Consider the following 21,335-nt stretch of genomic DNA (forward strand, 5'->3'; position numbering starts at 1 on the left):
AAAAAAAAAAAAAAAGGGACCAACAAACACTCAAACAAAGCAAGCAAACAAATAAAACAAAACCCTGATGGTTTGGTATGAGACGAGACAAAAGGAAGAATCTATGCTGTTCCTTATAGTCTTTCTTTTTCTACATTTTAGCAAGTTAATCTCCTCATATGCACAGCAATAATATTTGTAGAGCCTGAAAGCCACAGCTCTGTTTCCCTGCTTCCCAGAAGATAAATGGTGTTCAGCAAAATGCAGGAAAATAATCATACCCAAGCCATCTTTCTCCAACACGCTTTCTTCCTTTTTGTCAATTTTAGCCAAAGTTGCTTTGTGTACCCGTGTGTTTTCCCTCTTCATGAGCTTTTCTGTCCAAGAAAAAGAAAGTATTCAGGACCCCAGCAGTTGTACACACAATATATTGGTTAATGCAAGGTGACCTGCAGGTTTCAACTCGGTTTGCAAAGGCAGCTGCAGTACAGCCACGGAGGCAATTACAGCATTACAAACCATGGACATAAAGTTGCAGAGCTGATTTCTAAAAGGCCCAAAGAGAGTTTTTACTTCTTAGCTTATGACCAGAAGTTCATGGCACATTAAGTTTTCCATTTGAAAGCTAAGAGAATCCCTTGCCACAGCTTCTAACCTCTCAAAGTGATCGGAGAGAGAAAATGTCAGGCTTTCTCTTGATGAAAAAAAAGTATTCTCCAAGTGTAGTGATAGAATGCCAGCTTTGTCCTTACTTTCAGTTTGAGTGGGAGGCAGGGATTTGGTGATATATCTGGACAGAGGTCAGTAATGGCCTCTTTTTTTTTTTTTTTTTTTTTTTTTTTTGCATCCACATAAAATTCTTGACCCTAACTTTTGGAATTAGCCCCTCAGTTTTCCTTTATGAAATACAGCCATTTTCAAGTTAGGTAGTTTGGTTGGTTTGATACCATCAGTATGCCCTGCGGGAGGCCCGTGCTCCAGAAGTGACCTTTTGGAGCAATGGATACCCCTGGTCCTGTGATGGGTTCAGCAATAGGCATGTGACCCACTCTGGGATAATGACAAGTCAAGAGCTTTCACTTAAACAGTTGGGAAAGAGGCCCTCTTTCCTTCGGATTGTTAAGCTGGAAACATTTTATTTTATTTTTTGCCTTTTTTAGGGCCGCACCTGCGGCATACGGAAGTTCCTAGGCTGGGGGTCGAATTGGAGCTGCACCTGTTGGCCTACACCATAACCACAGAAACTCAGGATCCAAGCTGCATCTGCAACCTACACCACAGTTCATGGCAATGCCAGATCTCTAACCCTGAGCAGGGCCAGGGCTCGAACCACATCCTCATGGATCCTAGTTGGGTTCATTACCAGTGAGCCACAATGGGCATCCCTATGCTGGAAGAATTTAGGTCTAGAGGTGCCGACAAATATCTTCTCTGGCTTCAAAGAAGGGTCTAAACAAGAGCAGAAGAGAATAAACCCAACAGAGAGGAAAGTAGAACCCAGAGATGGAGGAAGACAGATTGCCATGGCATCATCTCAGCATCTGGAACCCACTGTGCTGACACCCCTATAGTCACTGGACTAGTTCACTATGTGACGAGTGTCTGGATGGAAGGAGAGTTTTGTTAACTGAAACAAACAAACAAAAAATTCTGACCAATTCAGGGTCACCAAAGCTGTGTTTAGAACTAAAAGAAAATAGACTTTTTCCATCCTTTAAACTCCATCTCTGGAGTTCAGTTGTGGCACAGTGGAAAGGACTCCGACAGGTATCCATGAGGGTGCTGGTTCGACTCCCGGCCTTGCTCAGTGGTTGGGCAATCCGGCATTGCTGTGATCTGTGGTGTAGGCTGAGAGCTGTAGCTCTAATTCCACCCCCTAGCCTGGGAACATCCATATGACACGGGGGCGGCCCTAAAAGGCAAAAAGAATCAATAAATAAACTCCAACACTTAATCAACATAGCAATTTGAAAATAACCCCAGTACATGCATCTGAGCTCAGCATACTTTTCATTTATTTATTTATTTAGCTTTTTGGGGCCTCACCTGTGGCATATGGAGGTTCCCAGGCTAAGGGTCCAATCGGAGCTACAGCTACCGGCCCACACCCCAGGAACACAGGATCCGAGCTGCGTCTGTGACCTACACCACAGCTCACAGCAACGCCAGGCCCTTAACCCCCTAAGTGAGGACAGGGATTGAACCCGCAACCTAATGTTCCTAGTCGGATTCCTTTCTGCTGTGCCACGACAGGAACTCTAGCATACTTTGTTTTATCTATGCACAAGTGCCGCACATAAAAATTCCAGCAAATTAAACCTGGGAAAGTCCCAGAAGGTGAAGTAACTGCACAAGGTCATATGTTGTGATGTAACTGAAGTGCCTTGGTATCAGTGTCCTCCACTCTGTTTCACTGTCTTTTAGTGAAATGAATTTCAAAATGAAAGGTCCTCCACATAAGTGGATTGTAATGTCAATTTATGGGGAGTGGTCAGCTTTTGCAAATAAATGAAGTAGAATAGACAACATTAAGATATATTACATATAATAAGAATATGTCGTATTTTATGAAGTTTCATTCCAGTTGTACATAAAAAATAATTTCCATGTATACATAAAAATCAATATAGTGAATCTTTGAATCTGAACTATGTACCTCCTACTGTGGTTCTTGGTCAGTTTGCAAGCCTCTTGAGTGCATGCTAGGATGTCTTTTATGAACACATTTACATTTGAAAGGGGGAGGTGTGGAATATGGTTTTCATAACAGGAAGGGGTCCCTGGCCTCCCAAGCTAGCCTATTCTGGAGGGCATGGATTCTAGAAGGTTCTGAGCGTGAGTTGTGAGCACAACCATTTCCCTGTTTGTCTTCCCCATCACTGAACTACCAGTAACCAGAGCATTCTTTGGGAAAGCTTTCGGAATCCTCTATGGGATGAAAGTACTGTATAAAATCAAGTCTGGTCTGTTTATGGGGTCTGTTTATGGATGTAATTCCCCGCACCCAGAGATCAGGACCAGCGCTGCGGTCTGCACTGCACTGCATCTGATTCTCATTAACTGCCCGTGCTTTCCCCCCAGATCCGGCTTCTCTGCTTCTCTAAATTACTGCGCACATGGCTGGCTTCCGCAGCCTGCTCAGCCCCGGTCATCTGCAATCCAGTCCGCCACTCTGTTCGAACCCACACTGCAATTTGAGCGGACTCATATCAGGAGTCCTTTAGACATGAAAATTCTCTCTCATGATTAAAGAAACTTCCTGAGCGCAATGCTGCTGACTTCATAGAGTTTTCTACCAAACACGGGGAAGAAGGGGCAGGTTGGATTTCTTTGGCCTGGAGAAAGAAAACTGGATAATACATGTTTATACTGTAACTCAGACGGCAAACAAGATTACTTCAATCCCTTTTTTAGTATTAAAAAAGCATTGCGGAGTTCCGTCGTGGCGCAGTGGTTAACGAATCCGACTAGGAACCAGGAGGTTGCGGGTTCAGTCCCTGCCCTTGCTCAGTGGGTTAACGATCCGGCGTTGCCGTGAGCTGTGGTGGAGGTTGCAGACGCGGCTGGGATCCTGCGTTGCTGTGGCTCTGGCGTAGGCCGGTGGCTACAGCTCCGATTCAACCCCTAGCCTGGGAACCTCCATATGCCGCGGGAGCGGCCCAAGAGATAGCAACAACAACAACAAAAAAGACAAAAGACAAAAAAAAAAAAAAAAAAAAAAAAAAAAAAAAGCATTGCATAGTTTTTCTTAACCTAATAATTACCTACATAATGCCTACTATGTATCAGTCACCTTCTCAAGGCTAAAAAATTATTGGAATTCTGTGGTGACTTAGCAGCTAAGGATCCAGCTGTGGCTCAGATCAATCCCTGGCCAGGGAACTTCTGCATGCCAAAGGGCAAAAAAAGAAAAAAAAAAAAAAAAAAAAAAAAAGTGAACAATTAAGTCACAGCGATCTTCATATCCACTCTGAATTGGGATGAGCTCAGCAATGCTGAGCATCCCTCACTTTTCAGTATTTAAAACTAAAGGTGTTTAGAAGTTCCCATGGTGGTGCAGCGGAAACAAATCCAACTAGTAACCATGAGATCGCTGGTTCAATCCTGACCTTGCTCAGTGGGTTAAGGATCATCGTTATGGTGAGCTGTGGTGTAAGTCACAGATGTGGCTTGGATCTGGCCTTGATGTGGCTATGGGGGAGGCCGGCAGCTACTGCTCTAATTGGACCTCTAGCTTGGGAACCTCCATATGCTGTGGGTGTGGCCCTAAAAAGACAAACAAAACAAAACAACCCCGCAAAAAGCTGTAGGTGTTTCTCACTCACACTTGTTTTCCTTGGGTGGGCATGTGAATGTGCAGGTGGGGAGCTCCTCTACACATCATCCACTCTACCCTGACTGCACCTGGCGAGCTGCAGGCCCATGGGCAAGGGAATTTAGGCCGGCCAATTGTGGAGGACTTCTTTACAAAGGTCTACCCAGAAGCCACACCTTCCTTCTGTTCATTCTTCATTGGCTAAAGCCAGCAATGAACCTTGCCTAACCTGAGGAGGGCAAGAAAGGGCTGTCCTACCATGTTTCTGGAAGGAAGAGAAACAGACATATTTACTGAACAAGAAAAATGACTACTGCAACTGTTCTATGAAGAATGTTTACAGATGAAAAAACTGAAACAGAGTTCATGGAACTTGTCCCAGGTCACAGAAGCAGTAAATGGAGTAGGATGACCAGGTTTAGCAAATAAAAATGGAGGATGTTCAATTAAATTTGAATTTCAAGAGTTACCGTCGTGGCTCAGTGGTTAATGAATCCAACTGGGAACCATGAGGTTGCAGGTTCGGTCCCTGGCCTTGCTCAGTGGGTTAAGGATCAGGTGTTGCTATGAGCTGTGGTGTAGGTCGCAGACTCAGTTTGGATCCCGTGTTGCTGTGGCTGTTGTGTAGGCCAGTGGCTACAGGTCCGATTGAACCCCTAGCCTTGGAACCTCCATGTGCCACTGGAGCAGCCCTAGAAAAGGCAAAAAAAGACCAAAAAAAAAAAAAAATTGAATTTCAGACAAGCAAGGAAAAATTTTTTTTTAAAGTATAAATACAAATTTCTCATAAGTAGGTTTGGGACATATTTTTGCTAAAATGTATTTGTTGTTTATCTGAACATTAAATTTAATGAAGTGCCCTGTATTTTGTCTGGCAACCCTAAAATGGAGTAGCCAGGATTTGAAATGGAGTATTCTAGCTCCAGAGATGAATAATCTGTTTAGTAGCATTCTCTTGCTTCTGTGACTTTATTCCTCTTCCAATGTTAATTAATTAATTATTATTTTTTAATTTATTTTTTGTTGTTGTTGTTGTTGTTGTTGCTATTTCTTGGGCCGCTCCCACGGCATATGGAGGTTCCCAGGCTAGGGGTTGAATCGGAGCTGTAGCCACCGGCCTACGCCAGAGCCACAGCAACCGGGATCTGAGCCGCGTCTGCAACCTCCACCACAGCTCACGGCAACGCCGGGTCATTAACCCACTGAGCAAGGGCAGGGATCGAACCCGCAACCTCCTGGTTCCTAGTCGGATTCGTTAACCACTGGGCCACGACAGGAACTCCAAAAGTTTTTTTTTTGTTTGTTTGTTTTGTCTTTAATGGCCACACCCATGGCATAAGGAAGTTCCTGGGCCAGGGATTGAATCAGAGCCATATCTTTGACCTACACTGTAGCTGGGGCAACACTGGATCCTTTAACTCTCTGCACCAGGCTGGGGCTTGAACTTGTGCTTCCACAGCAACCCAAGCCACTGTGGTTGGATTCTTAACCCACTGCGCCACAGCAGGAATTCCTTCCAATGTTAATTTAATCTTTGTTCCTTAATCATACGAATAAGGCCATAGGCAAATTTTGAAAACTTCTCTATCAAAGGAAAGAAAAAAAACATTCTGTAAATGTCTTATTACTGATAGCTTCCTGTAGGGTCCTAGGAGGTGGAGGTAAGGAGGGGACAGGACATGGAGGAGGTTAGAGAATAGAGGGGAAAATAAGAATCTGTCTACTTTCAGCCCCATCTCATAATCTGCCCCTGACATTCCTAGCTAATGGAAGAGGAAATGTGGGGCAAATAATCAAAATGATGGTTAACTCACCAGATTTTCCTCTGCAATTATGAGGTGTGGCATATTTGCTTTTTAAATTAGGAAGCACTAAGGCTGATGGTAAAACTGGTTTTCATTCTCAGATCACAAAAGTCGAGGAAAGAGGCTTGAGCTCAGAGTTAGATTCAGCCCTGTGGCAGAGAGTGGGCATATGATTATGCATGTTGGTGTGTGTGAGTTTGGGGGTGGGTGGGTTATGATGCCAGCCTGAGACTCCAAAATTTTCAGATACTTTCCCACCAATAGGATAGTTGGTATACAAATAATTGTTAATAATAATTAAGCCAGCCCAAGACTAAATTTTTCAGATACTTTGCCACCAGTGGGATAGTTGGTATGCAAATAATTAATTATATAAAAATTCAGCTATTAAATAGCTGGTATGTGATTAGCATTTAATAAATACTTATTAATTGCCTGACACAGAGCCAAGTGTATAAGGGGAATTAAATATTTCTTGAGTCAGTGAATGATTGATACTCATAAAGTTGATACCTTTACTTGCCCTAATTTTTTTTATTAAAGTATAGTTAATTTACAATGTTGTGCCAACTTCTGCTGTATAGCAAAGTGACCTAGTCATACATATATATGCATTCTTTTTCTTATATTATCTTCCATCATGGTCTATCCCAAGAGATTGGATATAGTTCTCTGTGCTATACAATAGGACCTTGTTGTTTATCCATTCTAAATGTAGAGGTTTACATCTACTAACCCCAAACCTATCCATCCTACTTCCTCTCCTCTTCCCCTTGGCAACCACAAGTCTGTTCTCTATGTCCGTGAGTCTGTTTCTGTTTTGTGGATAGGTTCATTTGTGCTATATTTTAGATTCTATACATAAGTGATATCATATGGTATTTGTCCTTCTCTTACTCACATACTTCACTTAGTACAATAATCTCTAGTTGCATCCATTTTGCTGTGAATGGCTTTATTTTGTTCTTTTTATGGCTAAGTAATTTTCCATTGTTTTTATGTACCACATCTTAATCCATTCATCTGTCAGTGGACATTTAGGTTGTTTCCATGTCCTGGATATTATAAACAGTGCTGCAGTGAACATTGGGGTACATGTATCTTTTCAAATTATGCTTTTTTTCTGGATATATACCCAGGAATGGGATTGCTGGATATTATGGTAGTTCTACATATTTAGTTTTCTGAGGAACCTCCACACCGTTTTCCACAGTGATTGTACCAATTTACATTCCCACTAACAGTGTAGGAGGGTTTCCTCTTCTCCACATCCTCTCTAGCATTTATTATTTGTAGACTTATTATTGATGGCCATTCTACTACCTCATTGTAGTTTTGATTTGCATTTCCGTAACAATTAGTGATGTTGAATATTTTTCTTATGCCAGTGGGCCATCTGCATGTCTTCTTTGGAGAAATGTCTATTTAGGTCTTCTGCCCATTTGTTGATTGGGTTGTTTGGTTTTTTGTTGTATTTGTCCTATTTTATAAATGAGGAGTTAGAAGTTTAGAGGGGCTAAGTGATTGTTGATTAAAGTTAGACCGATTTCTGAAGAGCTTTTCGTCTAGGCAAGAACTTAATTTTGTCGGAAGGCTGGTGTTTCGGAGCTCCCTATTACTATTCCTTTTGATTTGACTTGGCTTTCTAAGACCTTGAAGCAAGGAGCTGAAGCTGGTGACTCATCACCCTATTAGGAATAACAACAAACAAACAATTAGTAAGGGTTGATGGCATGGCTGAGCCCTTGGATAACATGATAACCACATACATAACAGAAGATTAACATTTCCTTGCTGCTAAATGGCCTGAGTCTCAAGTCTTAATCTCCTGCAAAAGCAGAAAAAATCTTTCCCTAGGCTAGGTTTTAAAGCAAAGTATTTCTTGTGGTTTGACAATCCCACCAACTGAACCACTTTTCTTTAAATTGTGTCCTGCAAAGACACAACCTAAGCGGTTTTGTTTTAGAAATAGATGCTTATGCAAAAGCACCCATCATGCTTTATTTAAATTTTGCTGGGAGTTCCCATTGTGGCTTAGCAGTAATGAACCAGACTAGGATCCATGAAGATGCAGGTTCAATCTATCCCTGGCCTCACTCAGTGGGTTAAGGATCCGGCATTGCTGTGAGCTGTGGTATAGGTCGCAGACGTGGCTCAGATCTGGTGTTGCTGTGGCTGTGCTATAGGCTGACAGCTACAAATCTGATTTAACCCCTAACCTGGGAACTTCCATGCTGCAAGTGCAGCCCTAAGAAGACCAAAAAAAAAAAAAAAAAAAAAATGTGCTGGCTTGCTTGTCATTCAGAGAGACTACCTTCTCAATGAGGCACATGTAGATTCATTTCAGATCTGAGCAATGGAGATTCAGTGTCCTCTTACTGTGTGCCTTGGTGTAGGGACCAAGGTAAAGGAAAGTAAATGCAAGTCTGAAGAATTTAGTTTTGATAAGGAAGCTATTCAACACAAGTGTGTTCCTTGGGCTTAGACCTAGAGGTATATCAATAAGCTGGACCTACACAGCTCAAAAACTTCAGTAGTGTAATAGGGTATAACACTTGGCATTAATTAATTTCCTTTGAGGATACTATTATTTGGTAATTACTATATCCCAGGTCCTGTCCTGTGTTCTTTCTCATGATCATATTTTATATCCTTCAAAACAGGCTTATATTCTAACACTGCTGGTGAGTATTCACTTTGGTAAAGCCACTTTGGAAAACTTTGGCAATATCTCTCAGGCTAAGGGTCCCTGGGGTCCCTATGAGCCAGCAATCCTGTTCCTCAGTATATATATCCATCCAACACAAATGCGCATGTACAAGTACTTACCAAATGTCACTTTCCGGAATGTCATAGGAGCAAATAGGAACCACCCAGATGCACATCAACTTTTAAATGGGTAATTAAACTGTGATATATTCACACTGGCAGCAATGCAAGTGAACCCTCCGCAATAACATACTGCAGCTCTGATTTGACCCCTAGCCTGGGGATTTCCATGTGCCACAGGTGCAGCCCTAAAAAAACCTAAACAAATAAACCAAGCCAAAACAAAAAAGCTCCTATACTAGATATCAGATAGTAGTCACCCTTAGAGGATGGTGTGGTAGAAGTCTAAGGTGGCCACATGATCTCTGCCAGTAGCGTCACCCCCTTATATAATCCCTGCAACTTGAATACAGGGGAACCTGTCATTTGATGGGATATTACTCCTGTAATTAAGATTCCTAATCACCTAGGAGGTTGGCCAGGGAACTAATCAGGTGAGCTCTTAAAAGAGCATTTAAAGGTCAGAGATAGAAGTCAGAGAGACAGCTACTGCTGGCCTGGAAGAAAGCAACAGTCTGAACTGGGTGAAAATCCCATGGTGACCACTGAAGGCAGCCTGTAGGAGCTGAGACTGGTATCCAGCCAGCTGGCCAGTAAATAAAAAGAAAGAGGGGACCTCACTTATCTCACCACAGGGGAGTGAATTCCACCAACAACGTACATGCACTCAAGCCTCAGAGGAGAACCAAGCCTTGACTGATACCTTGATTGTCACTTGTGACCTGAGCAGAGGATCTAGCTAAGCCATGTCCTGACCTATGGAAACTGAGATAATCAGTGTGTGTTGTTTTAAGCCACACAATGAAATCGATTCACTACACAGCAATAGAAAATTAATATAGATGGTTGGGAATGGAAGGGAACTACTAGGGCACTGAGAGTGTTCTGTTTCCTGATCAAGGTAATGCTTACATGAGTGTATATATATATATATATTTTTTTTTCTGTATTTGTCTATCTGTATGTGTGTATGTGTGTGTATATATTTATTTATTTTTGTCTTCTTAGGGTCTTACCCACGGCATACAGAAGAACCCAGGCTAGGGGTCAAATCAGAGCTACAGCTGCCAGCCTGTGCCACAGGCACAGCAACAGCAGATTCGAGCCGTGTCTGCAACCTACACTATAGCTCATAGTTATATTGGATCCTTAACCCACTGAGCAAGACCAGGGATTGAACCCACGTCCTCATGGACACTGGTTGGGTTCATTACTGCCAAGCCATAAAGGGAACTCTTTATTTATTTATTTATTTAGTAAAGTACAGTTGATTTATAATGTTGGACCAATTTCTGTTGCACAGCAAAGTGGGTCAGTATACCCTTGGCAACCACAAGTCTGTTCTCTGTCCATGAGTCTGTTTCTGTTCTGTAGATAAGTTCATTTGGGCCATATTTTAGATTCCACATATAAGTGATATCATAAGGTATTTTTCTTTCTCCCTCTGACTTACTTGACTTAGTATGAGAATCTCTAGTTGTATCCATGTTGCTGTGAATGGCACTATCTTGTTCTTTTTTATGGCCAAATAATATTCCATTTTTTATATGTACTACATCTTAATCCATTTATCTGTTGATGGACAGTTGTTTCCACATCTTGGCTATTGTGAATAGTGCTGCTATAAACTTTATAGTGCATGTCGAATTATACTTTTTGAACTATGGTTTTGTCCAGATATATGCCCAGGATTGGGATTTCTGGATCATAAGGTATTTCTATATTTAGTTTTCTGAGGAATCTCCATATGGTTTTCCATAGTGGTTGTATCAATTTACGTGAGTGTATTTTAAATTTGTGACAATCATGTGCACTTTTCTATCTGTATAGGATACTTGGTATAAGATATCAATACAGTACTATGAAATGTTCATAAAATTATGTTACAGTCTTAAAAGTAAGTTGTACATTAGGATCTATATTTTACAGTGGAGGAAACAGAAGCCCAGAAACACACAAACCCAGGCCCATCAGGTTACACTGCAGCCCATCCCTCTCATTCAGTCAGGCAATAAAAATATCCCCTGGGGATTGGTGCTACCACAAAACAAAAATAAATAAAAGGGGGGAAAAAAAAGAACAGTAACCCTTTAGAAGGAATCAGACCTTTGCGATATGTCATTTCAATTATTCAGAGAAGCTTGATAATAATTCCAGTCATTCTCTCGTGGTGCAGTGAGTGATCTCTGATAAGCGCAGCCTTTTATTGCTGTCTCACTGCCCCTCCTTCCTCCAGAGGCCAGCCAGAATCATAGCTGCGGAAGATTCTGACTTTTGACCCTTCGCATCAACAACAGAAAATGAAAGTAGAGATAAGGATGAGAGGTAGGGGCTCATCCAAGGTGTGTTTTTTTCAGGAAAGGTGTCCCTTAGAGCAGCAATTTCTCTGAACAAACAGCAAACCAACAACAACTGTCTTATAAAGAGATGTACCAATGTACTGCATGATCATTTTAACAGAATTAAAGAAACTTAGAAGTTAAAAACCTGTGGAAGTTCCCATCATGGCTCAGCAGAAATGAATCTGACTAGTATCCACGAGCATGCAGGTTCAATCGCTGGCCTTGCTCAGTGGGTTAAGGATCTGCCATTGCCATGAGCTGTGGTGTAGGTCACAGACTAGACTTGGATCTGGCATTGCTGTGGCTGTGGCATAGGCCTGAAGCTGCATTTCCGATTTGACCTCTAGCCTGGGAACCTCCATATACTGAGGGTGTGGCCCTAAAGAGACCAAAAAAAAAAAAAAAAAAAAGGAAAAGAAAGAAATTAAAAACCTGTAAATTTAAAGGCTCACCTTCTAAAAATAACCAGTATTAACTCTTGGGCAAATTTTTGTTTTGTTTTGTTTCTCAATGATCTATCTGTGTGCACTAAAAAAGCAAATGAGGCTTTACAGCAAAAATTGGCACAACATTGTAAATCAACCCTAATTTAAAAAAAATTTTTAAAAGCAAGTGGAAATTTACCAAAAGCCAGAACTGGCTATCTATTGTTATGCAGAAGGATGGCACATGCATATCTAAAACTGCACTGTCCAGTCGAGCAGCCTCTAGCCACATGGAGATGTGCTGTGTAAAGTACACAGAATTTTGAATACTTAGGAGAAAAAAAATGTAATATATCACTGGTATTATATTCATTATGTGTTAGAATGATGATCTTTTGGATAAACTGGGTTAAGTAAAATATTTTATTACTAGAATAAAATTTTATCTGTGGCTTATATTATGGTTCCATCAGCTAGGCCAATCTAGCATGTTGCAGAGTCTCAAAAAAGATACCTGCAAAGGAGACAACTGGGGGATTCAGTTCCATGGCGTCATTATTTTTTTCTAATAATATTTTTTTCTGATTATAAATGTATCACAGTACATTAAAAAAAAGTCAGAAATGCAGAAAAGAATAAATTAGAAAGCAAATGCTCTTCCAAAACCTGAATCATCATTTCTGTTACATGATGGCTTATATCCATATGGCTTATATTCACATATACATACTGTATATAGTCTGTTCTATAAACATTTTTCACTAAATATCATAGGCTTCCTTTCGTAGTAATACATAGGTAGATATTTCACTGTATGAATGTACCACAAGATTAAGGTTCTATATGATCCATTTTTCATGGGGTAAAAAGTTAAAATGTCACCTACTAGAATTTAAATAATACTTTTATCATTAATTCATGGCAATTTTAGGATTTTAAGTCTTCAAGGAATGCCTAGAAATTAGTGGGTGCTCAATTGCTATAAATAACAAAGTTAGAGGAAATATTCAGTGTCAACTAGCCAACCTTTATGCTAGTAGAATTAGCACATTTTATTAGATATAGAAAACCCCTTTGTATTAAGAAACGTGGTTCAGTCTACAAACACACACCTCTGGAGCTCCCTTTGTGGCTCAATAGATTACAAACCCAACTAGCATCCATGAGGATGTGGATTCTATCCCTAGCCTCACTCAGTGGGTTAAGGATCCAGTGTTGTCATGAGCTGTGGTGTAGGTCGTAGACATGGTTCAGATCTGGCATGGCTGTGGCTGTGGCATAGGCCAGCAGCTGCAGTGTAGACTGGCAGCTGCAATTCTGAGTTGACTGCTAGCCTACCCTGGGAACTTCCATATGCTGCACTGGCGCCCCCCCCAAAAACACACGCACATGCGCGTGTACACACACACCCCTCTAGGGGTTTAAGGTCTGTAGATTATCATTCTATGCTATACAATTGTCATGAGTTAAAAAAAAAAAGGCAAAAAGGCAAATGTCTTCTATTAGAACACAATGGAAATATTCATTGACGGGCTTGATAGTTTCTTCTGGAGTTTGGAGGACCCAGAACCTGAATAGCCTAAAGGTGAGTGGCAAGGCATACAAAGTGAGCTTTGAGCCAAAAGTGAGGACACCCCATTGGCACTGGTAACCTTGTTTGATTCTGTGAAGATTCCTCCACTCTGAGGAGAACTGTAGCTGAATGTGGCATTAGGTACGGGCTATATCACCAGGGTAGTCCAGGATGGGATGCATATGCTATTGGTGGAAGAGTGCATTAACTAAGGAAGTAGAGCACTGTCACAAGTCCCTAGTTTTGATGTTCAGTAAGATCGTATTGTCCCTTTCTATCAGTTCCTCCCCCTCCCCCAGGCACAAATCTACATGGTCCAGAAGTAGCCAAACAAGGAGAGAAGCAACAAATGCTCTGCTTTCCCATCTGGGGTTAGGTCTGAGTTTACTGAGGGAAAAAAGTCTGAAATGGATGAGAAACTGCAGTTTTTGCTTGTTTGTTTGTTTGTTTGTTTGTTTTGCTTTTTAGGGCTGCTTCCATGGCCTATGGAGGTTCCCAGGCTAGGGTCAAATCGGAGCTGTAGCTGCTGGCCTACACCACAGCCACAGCAACAATGAATCCGAGCCTTGTCTTCAACCTACACCTCAGCTTATGGCAACACCAGATCCTTAACCACTGAGCGAGGCCAGGGATTGAACCTGCAACCTCATTGTTCCTAGACGATTCGTTTCCACTGCGCCATGACGGGAACTCCTAGAAACTGCAGTTTTGATATGAAAATTATACTGGACATTCTAATATCTGAAAATGGGATTGTTGATACTTGAATGTTCCTGAACAAGCCATGGAATCTATCCTAGGTATTGACCTGGGTTAGAGAGGAAACCACAGTAGAGACAGTCTGAAGATGGCAATGAGGGAAATAAATTTGCTTCTTTTTGTCTCTTAGCAAGTTCACTTCATTTAATTAGCCACTTTCTCCTGCAAACCTTCATTACCATGTAAACTGTATCTCATTTTTCACAAACTAAGATAACCTGAATTGACCCAGGCAAATTGTTAGTTTGGGATCAAGTGAAGATTCTTCACTAGAACCAGACAGTTGTCTTTTGACAAACATAGGACTGGACTGGTCCAGGAGCAGAAGCATCAGTGTCCCTGGGACTGTCAGAATTGCAGAATTCCAGGTTCATCCCAGACCTACATCATAGGCATCTACAGTCTAAAAGCATCCCTAGGTGATTTATAAGCACATAACATTTTGAGAAGCATTGATCAGAGAACTCAGTATGTTTTGTATTCTCTCCTATATGGGGAACTGCTCATTTTGATCTCAGGATTGTGAAATGATGACTTACGAGGAGCTTGGGATTACGAGACCTGGGCCCAAGCTATGTTATCCCGGGCAAATCATTTCCAAGACTCTCCTTCTGCTTTCTCATAGTTATTTCATCAGATGAATTGTTTGTGTGTTTTTTTTCTTTCTTTTATAGTGATTTTTATTTTTTTCCATTGTAGCTGTTTTACAGTGTTCCATCAATTTTCTACTGCACAGCAAGGTGACCCAGTCACACATACATGTATACATTCTTTATTCTCACATTATCATACTCCATCACAAGTGACCAGACATAGTTCCCAGTGCCATACAGTAGGATCCCATTCCTTATCCATTCCAAAGGCAATAATTTGCATCTATTAACACCAAAATTCCACTTCCTCCCTCTCCATCTTGACAACCACAAGTCTGTTCTCCTTGTCCATGATTTTCTTTTCTGTGGAAAGGTTCATTTGGGCCATATATTAGATTCCAGATATAAGTGAAATCATGTGGCATTTGTCTTTCTCCTTCTGACTTACTTCACTTAGTATAAGAGTCTCTGGTTCCATCCATGTTGCTGCGAATGGCATTATTTTGTTCTTTTTTATGGCTGAGCAGTATTCCATTGTGTATACATACCACATCTTCTTAATCCAATCACCATCCGTGGACATTTAGGTTGTTTCCATGTCCTGGCTATTGTGAATAGTGCTGCTATGAACATGTGGGTGCATGTGTCTTTTCCAAGGAAAGTTTTATATGGATATATGCCCAAGGGTGGGATTGTTGGGTCATATGGTAGTTCTATATTTAGTTTTCTAGATACCTCCACACTGTTTTCCATAGAGGCCGTACCAATTTACATTCCCACCAACAGTGCAGGAGGGTTCCCTTTTCTCCATACCCACTCTAGCCTTTGTTATTTGTGGACTTATTAATGATGGCTATTCTGATTGGTGTGAGGTGGTATCTCATGGTAGTTTTGATTTGCACTTCTCTAATAATCAGTGATGTTGAGCATTTTTTATGTGCTTGTTGGCCATCTGTGTATATTCTTTGGAGAAATGTCTATTCAGGTCTTTTGCCCATTTTTCCATTGATTGTTGGCTTTTTTGCTATTGAGTTGTGTAAGTTGTTTGTATATTTTAGAGACTAAGCCCTTGTGAGTTGCATCACTTGAAACTATCTTCTCCCATTCTGTAAGTTGTCTTTTTGGTTTTTTTAAGGTTTCCATTGCTGTGCAAAAGCTTGTCAGTTTGATTATGTCCCATTTGTCATCAGAGAAATTGTAAGGTCCCATCCTGTCTGACATTCTGTAATTCCAAGAAGTTTCAATGAGGCAAAAGAAAGAAAAAAGCAAAACCCAGTTGAGATTTAATAAACTCTGTAATAAATTGATAGAAGAGCCACTGCGCTTTACCATGTCATTGTGTAACTTTGATGGAGGGTACTGTCTGTGTATCCAAGCTCATTACAGTGTCCTTTGTGTTAGCCCAAATGAAAAATAATTTCCTATTTCATAACAATTATCTCTTCTTCCTTGAGGAGGAAGCATATTTGATGGGAAAAGAAGGTTATCACTGATACAAAATAGTATTTAGAGCAGCAGGCTGCTGAGAGCTTCTGAATCATTTATATTGGAATGATTAGTAAATTCTTTATTTGAAAAACATGGCTAATTGGGATGGGTTTGGTGTGTAAGGATTTCTTTTGAAGAAAGCTCTGTTGAAAAACAGAACCAAGAGTTCCCAGTGTGGCTCGGCAGGTTAAGAATCCAACTAGTATCCATGAGAATGTGGGTTCCATTTCTGGCCTCATTCAGTGGGTTAAGGATCCAGCATTGCTTCAAGCTTTGGTGTAGGTTGCACATTCGGCTCTGCTCCGTTGTTGCTATGGCTGTGGTATAGGCCGGCAGTTGCAGCTCTGGGAACCTAGCTTCCACCTATAGCCCAGGATCTTCCACATGCCTGAGGTGCAGCCCTAAAAAGAAAAAAAGAAAGAAAAACAAAACCACTCCTCCCATTTGCCTCACCTCCCAGACACCAACCTGACCTTCTAAAGGTCATGTGTCAGTGTGGATGAAGGACAACAGTGAGTTTCAGTACTTAGAAATATGTATCATGTGCATCAGTCATTCACTGTGTGACTGTAGCAAAGCCTCTTTCCTCTTCTGTCGTGTGGTTCTATTATCTTAAAAGTGATCGGATTGGACTCTTCTATGCTGCATGTTAATTGATGCTCCCTCATAGAGGCTGTCTTCAACTTTGGGCTGAGAAAGACAATAGGACTTGAAGCAAGCTCAGAGGGAAGGAGGTGATCCATTAGTAATGTCTGCTCTGGGCAAAGGAACAGAAAGTGACAAAGTAAATTCCATTTGTTTGCAAATTTATGGACTTGGAGGCTCTCTGAGGACATGGATTTTTAAAAATGGTTCCTTTTGAAAACATTTATAAAGGGTTCTTCTTTTAAAAAAGAAAAAGCTTCTTCTTATAGGATAAAACAAAAGAAACAGACTGATAACTAGGTTTGCTATTGCTTTTCTGGAATCTTTTAAAAACTTCAAGTACATGTGTGTTTCTGGTACTTGACAGCAACATGCAGGGCAAGCTCTGAGGGAAAGAAAAATGTGCCTGGATTTAAAAGAAATTCAGTGTGAGATATCTGATAGGTCGAAAGTGATTTATGAAATGAGTTCTCTGTTTTGTTAGAACATAGAGTGTTGTTCCATTCAGGGGCCCTTGATATGAAACAGATGCCCAATCTATAAATCAGGCACCCTGCAGTAAGGAGATGGCATTTTTGTATAAATTATTGTGGATTCAGGAAGGAAAAGCATGGATGAACAAATTTTTATTGGCTTCTTGGCATAGAAGTTATTTTATCGGTCTTCCGTCTGGGGTGATCTTCCTCCACCCCTATTCTTCCTAGGGGATTGGTGATGAGGAAAGAGTTGAGAGTTCTTCTCTTTGACCTAACAAGTCCCTCCCCAGGTTTAACATGACCTTGTAGATAAATGCCTCTTTCCCAGCCTGTGGAGCCTGCACCACTTTGCATTCGGGTTCAGTTTCAAATGTAAATCCCAGAAAGGAAGGTGGATTAAAGTCTTCCATGGAGTTCAGAGAAGGAATATAGATGTAGTTTTCTTTTTCCCCTTTCAGGTCATTAAGTTCTTCCTTCAGTGGTCTAGTTTCTACTTTCCATTTTAAAAATGAAAATGTCATTGTTTGCATGCCTTGGCTTGGTTCTTTGAACATTTTTGACCCAGTCAGCTAATGATCATTCTCTTTGCAACTGAAAGCAGCAAGCTGGTTCATTTGTTCGTTGGTTCAGTAAAAAGTATGCCTTGAACTTCCTGACCGAGAGTAAACAATGCCTGGCCACCCAGGTTAAAGGGCAGTATACAACCTAGAACAGGGACATAGAGGTATTCAAAATGACAGAGAATTCAAATATGGGTTCTGACTTGAGAAATCCTTATTTGTTTTAGAAGATGTTAATTATTTTCTTTATTTTGATTGCACAGAGTTGGTCATATGTTCACATAGCTCAAAAAAAATAAAAATGAGATCAAGGAGTTCCCATCGTGGCGCAGTGGTTAACGAATCCGACTAGGAACCATGAGGTTGCAGGTTCGGTCCCTGCCCTTGCTCAGTGGGTTAACGATCCGGCATTGCCGTGAGCTGTGGTGTAGGTTGCAGACGCGGCTCGGATCCCGCGTTGCTGTGGCTCTGGCGTAGGCGGTGGCTGCAGCTCCGATTCGACCCCTAGCCTGGGAACCTCCATATGCCATGGAAGCGGCCCAAGAAATAGCAAAAAGACAAAAAAAAAAAAAAAAAAAAAAAAAAAGAGATCAGAAGAAGTCTTATTCTAACTCCTGATTCCACCTACCCAATTTCCACCTTCAGCCTTCTAAATGTAACCACTCTTTTTAATTTCTTGCATAGCCTTCTGGTGTTTATGTTTGTGCAGATATAAACAAATATAAGTAAATTCTTATTTACCTTCTCTTTACATAGACATTAGGAGACTCTATGTATTGTTTTGCATCCTGCCTCTTGCACTTTATAGTTGCCCTGAGATTTCCACAGGGCACAGAGAATTGCCTTCTCCTTTTTACAACTGTGTTATATTGTGTGGAAGCACCGAGGTTTATTCATCCACTCCTCTTTAGATGGACACTTGGGTATTTCCAGCCACTTGCTCATGCATGCACACAATTCTGCAATTAATAATGGGGTTTATCTGTCACTTTACTTCATGCTGGTTTAAGTACAGCAGTTAAAAAAAGAAAGAAAGAGAATTCGCAGGAGTGAAATTGTCGAGTAAAAAAGTAAATGCATTCATAATTTTGATAGGGATTGCTGATGAGCTCCCCAAAGTGTTGTGTACCATTTTGCTCTCTTGCCAGCAATGTGTGAGAGTGCCAAATCCCACTATTTATTACAGAGCATGTGTTGTACAATTTTTGAATTGAATTTTTGCCAACCCAATAGGTGAAAAATGATATCCTTATTTAGTTTTGACTTGCATTTTTCTTATTGTAAGTGAGGTCAAACATCTTTTCAAATGGGTGAGAGCCGTTTATATTTATTTTTCTGTAACCTATCAGTATTCCTGTCATATTTCTATTGCTTGGCTGATATTTTCTTCTTCACATTTCTAGGCAGATTTACTCTTATTGGTGATCATTTATTTTAAAGATCTGACCTAAGTCCTCTTTTTTTAAAATTCTTTATTTTTTTTCTTTTGTCATTTTTTTAGGGCCACACTTGCGGCACATGGAGGTTCCCAGGCTAGAGGTCCAGTCGGAGCTGTAGCCGCTGGCCTACGCCAGAGCCACAGCAACGCCGGATCTGAGCTGCATCTGTGACCTATACCACAGCTCATGGCAATGCTGGATCCTTAACCCACTGAACGAGGCCAGGGATCGAACCTGCAACCTCATGGTTCCTAGTTGGATTTGTTTCCACTGCGCCACAAAGGAAACTCCAGAGATCTGACCTAGGTCCTCTTTATATGTGCACTCATTTAATCTTCATCTCTAGCTTGAGAGTTGGATATTATCACCTTTTTTTTTTTGTCTTTTTAGAGCCACACCCATAACATATGGAGGTTCCCAGGCTAGGGGTCAAATCGGAGATGTAGCTGCTGGTCTACACCACAGCCACAGCAATGCCAGATCAGAGCTGCATCTGTGATCTACACCACAGCTCACCGCAAAGCTGGATCCTTAACCCACTGAGTGGGGCCCGGGATCCAACCCACATCTTCATGGATTCTAGTTGGATTCATTACCTTTGAGCTCCAACAGGAATTCCCACCACCCTATTTTTATAATTCATTTATTTACTTATTTATTTTTAAACAAATTTTATTTATTTATTTATTTTCATTTTTGTCCTGCCCTGTGGCATATGGAGTTCCCAGGCCAGGGATCAGATCTGAGTCCCTCTTGCTGCCTATGCTGAAGCAGTGGCAATGCCAGATATTTAACCCACCGTGCCGGACCAGGGATTGAACTGTGTCCCAGCACTCCAGAGGCATCGCTGATCTTGTTGCATCATAGCTGGAACTCCCACCCTATTTTTAAAATTAGGTAACTGCAGTTCTTGCTGTGGCTTAGTGGATTAAGAATCTGACTGCAGCAGCTTGGATTGCTGTGGAGGCATGGGTTCCATCCCTGGCCAGCGCAGTGGGTTAAAGGATCCAGCATTGCCATAGCTGCAGTGTAGGTGGAAGAGGTGGCTTGGATTCAATCCCTGGCCCAGGAACTTCCATACGCTGCACAAATTTTAAAAATAAATAAATACGTAGATTAATAATAAACAAATAAAAAGTGAGATAACTGAGATTCAGAATAGTTAAGCAAGTGACTGCAGGCCACACAGCCAGTAAGAAGCAAAAGTGATGCTCAGATCCAGGTTTGTCTTACTCCAAAAGTCTCTCTCTCCTCTTAATCCTCCAGTAGTACTGTTTCTTTTAGGCAGAGACCAGAATTAACTAATTCAAACTGGCTTTCATTTTCCAAGCACGCAAGATGATAGAGGAGGGTTTTGTTGAGATCATGCTGGGTGGCATGTGGAAACCCAGCTGTGATTAGACACATGCCTTGGATAATCCACCCAGTGAATAATCCCCAGGAAGATTGATGGTATGTCCCCCACCCCCACCCCACCAGGAAAGTATTGCCACAATGCATCTGAAGCTGAGAGGAAACAGAAATGACAAGAGGCTGAAAATTACACAGGAAAAGGATCACACCAAGCCAGGCATCAAAGCATGTGTGTGGCCTCTGCAAACCGAGCACAGAAACCAGACTTTACCAAGAGAGACTTCTCTTTAGGTGCCCAGGAGGTTTTTTAATGTTGTGGCTCCTTCTGGCTCTGCTTTCTTCAAGGAGTGTTCAGGAGAACCTGAGAGATAGGTGATGTCTGAAATTCCTCATCTAGTCCTTTTTCAAGCAGCTCAGGCCAGCACCTGGGGCTCAGGCATCTTGGGAAAGATGCTTTCCCTTCCCAGCTGTCCTCTCTGTTGAAAGCTGCCTGTGCTATGATGGAGAAACAGTGCTGACCCCAAGAGACAGAAAGAGAGAAAACGGTGGTTCATTTACAGCATTTGACAAATCTGCAAGATTCAAGGGAAGCGCATTACCAACTGATTAAAACCCCGGGTTCTCCCCTCCGAGAATAAGTGTGTGAGAACATTTCATTACTTGCTGAATAATGTAATCACTGCAGTCTTCTGCCAGTTCAAAAAATACAGCCAAGATGCCCATTTTCATTCTATTTCCCAACCACATTCTAAAA

The sequence above is a fragment of the Sus scrofa genome, chromosome 13 (genome assembly GCF_000003025.6).
Source record: "Sus scrofa isolate TJ Tabasco breed Duroc chromosome 13, Sscrofa11.1, whole genome shotgun sequence".
NCBI lineage: Eukaryota > Metazoa > Chordata > Mammalia > Artiodactyla > Suidae > Sus > Sus scrofa.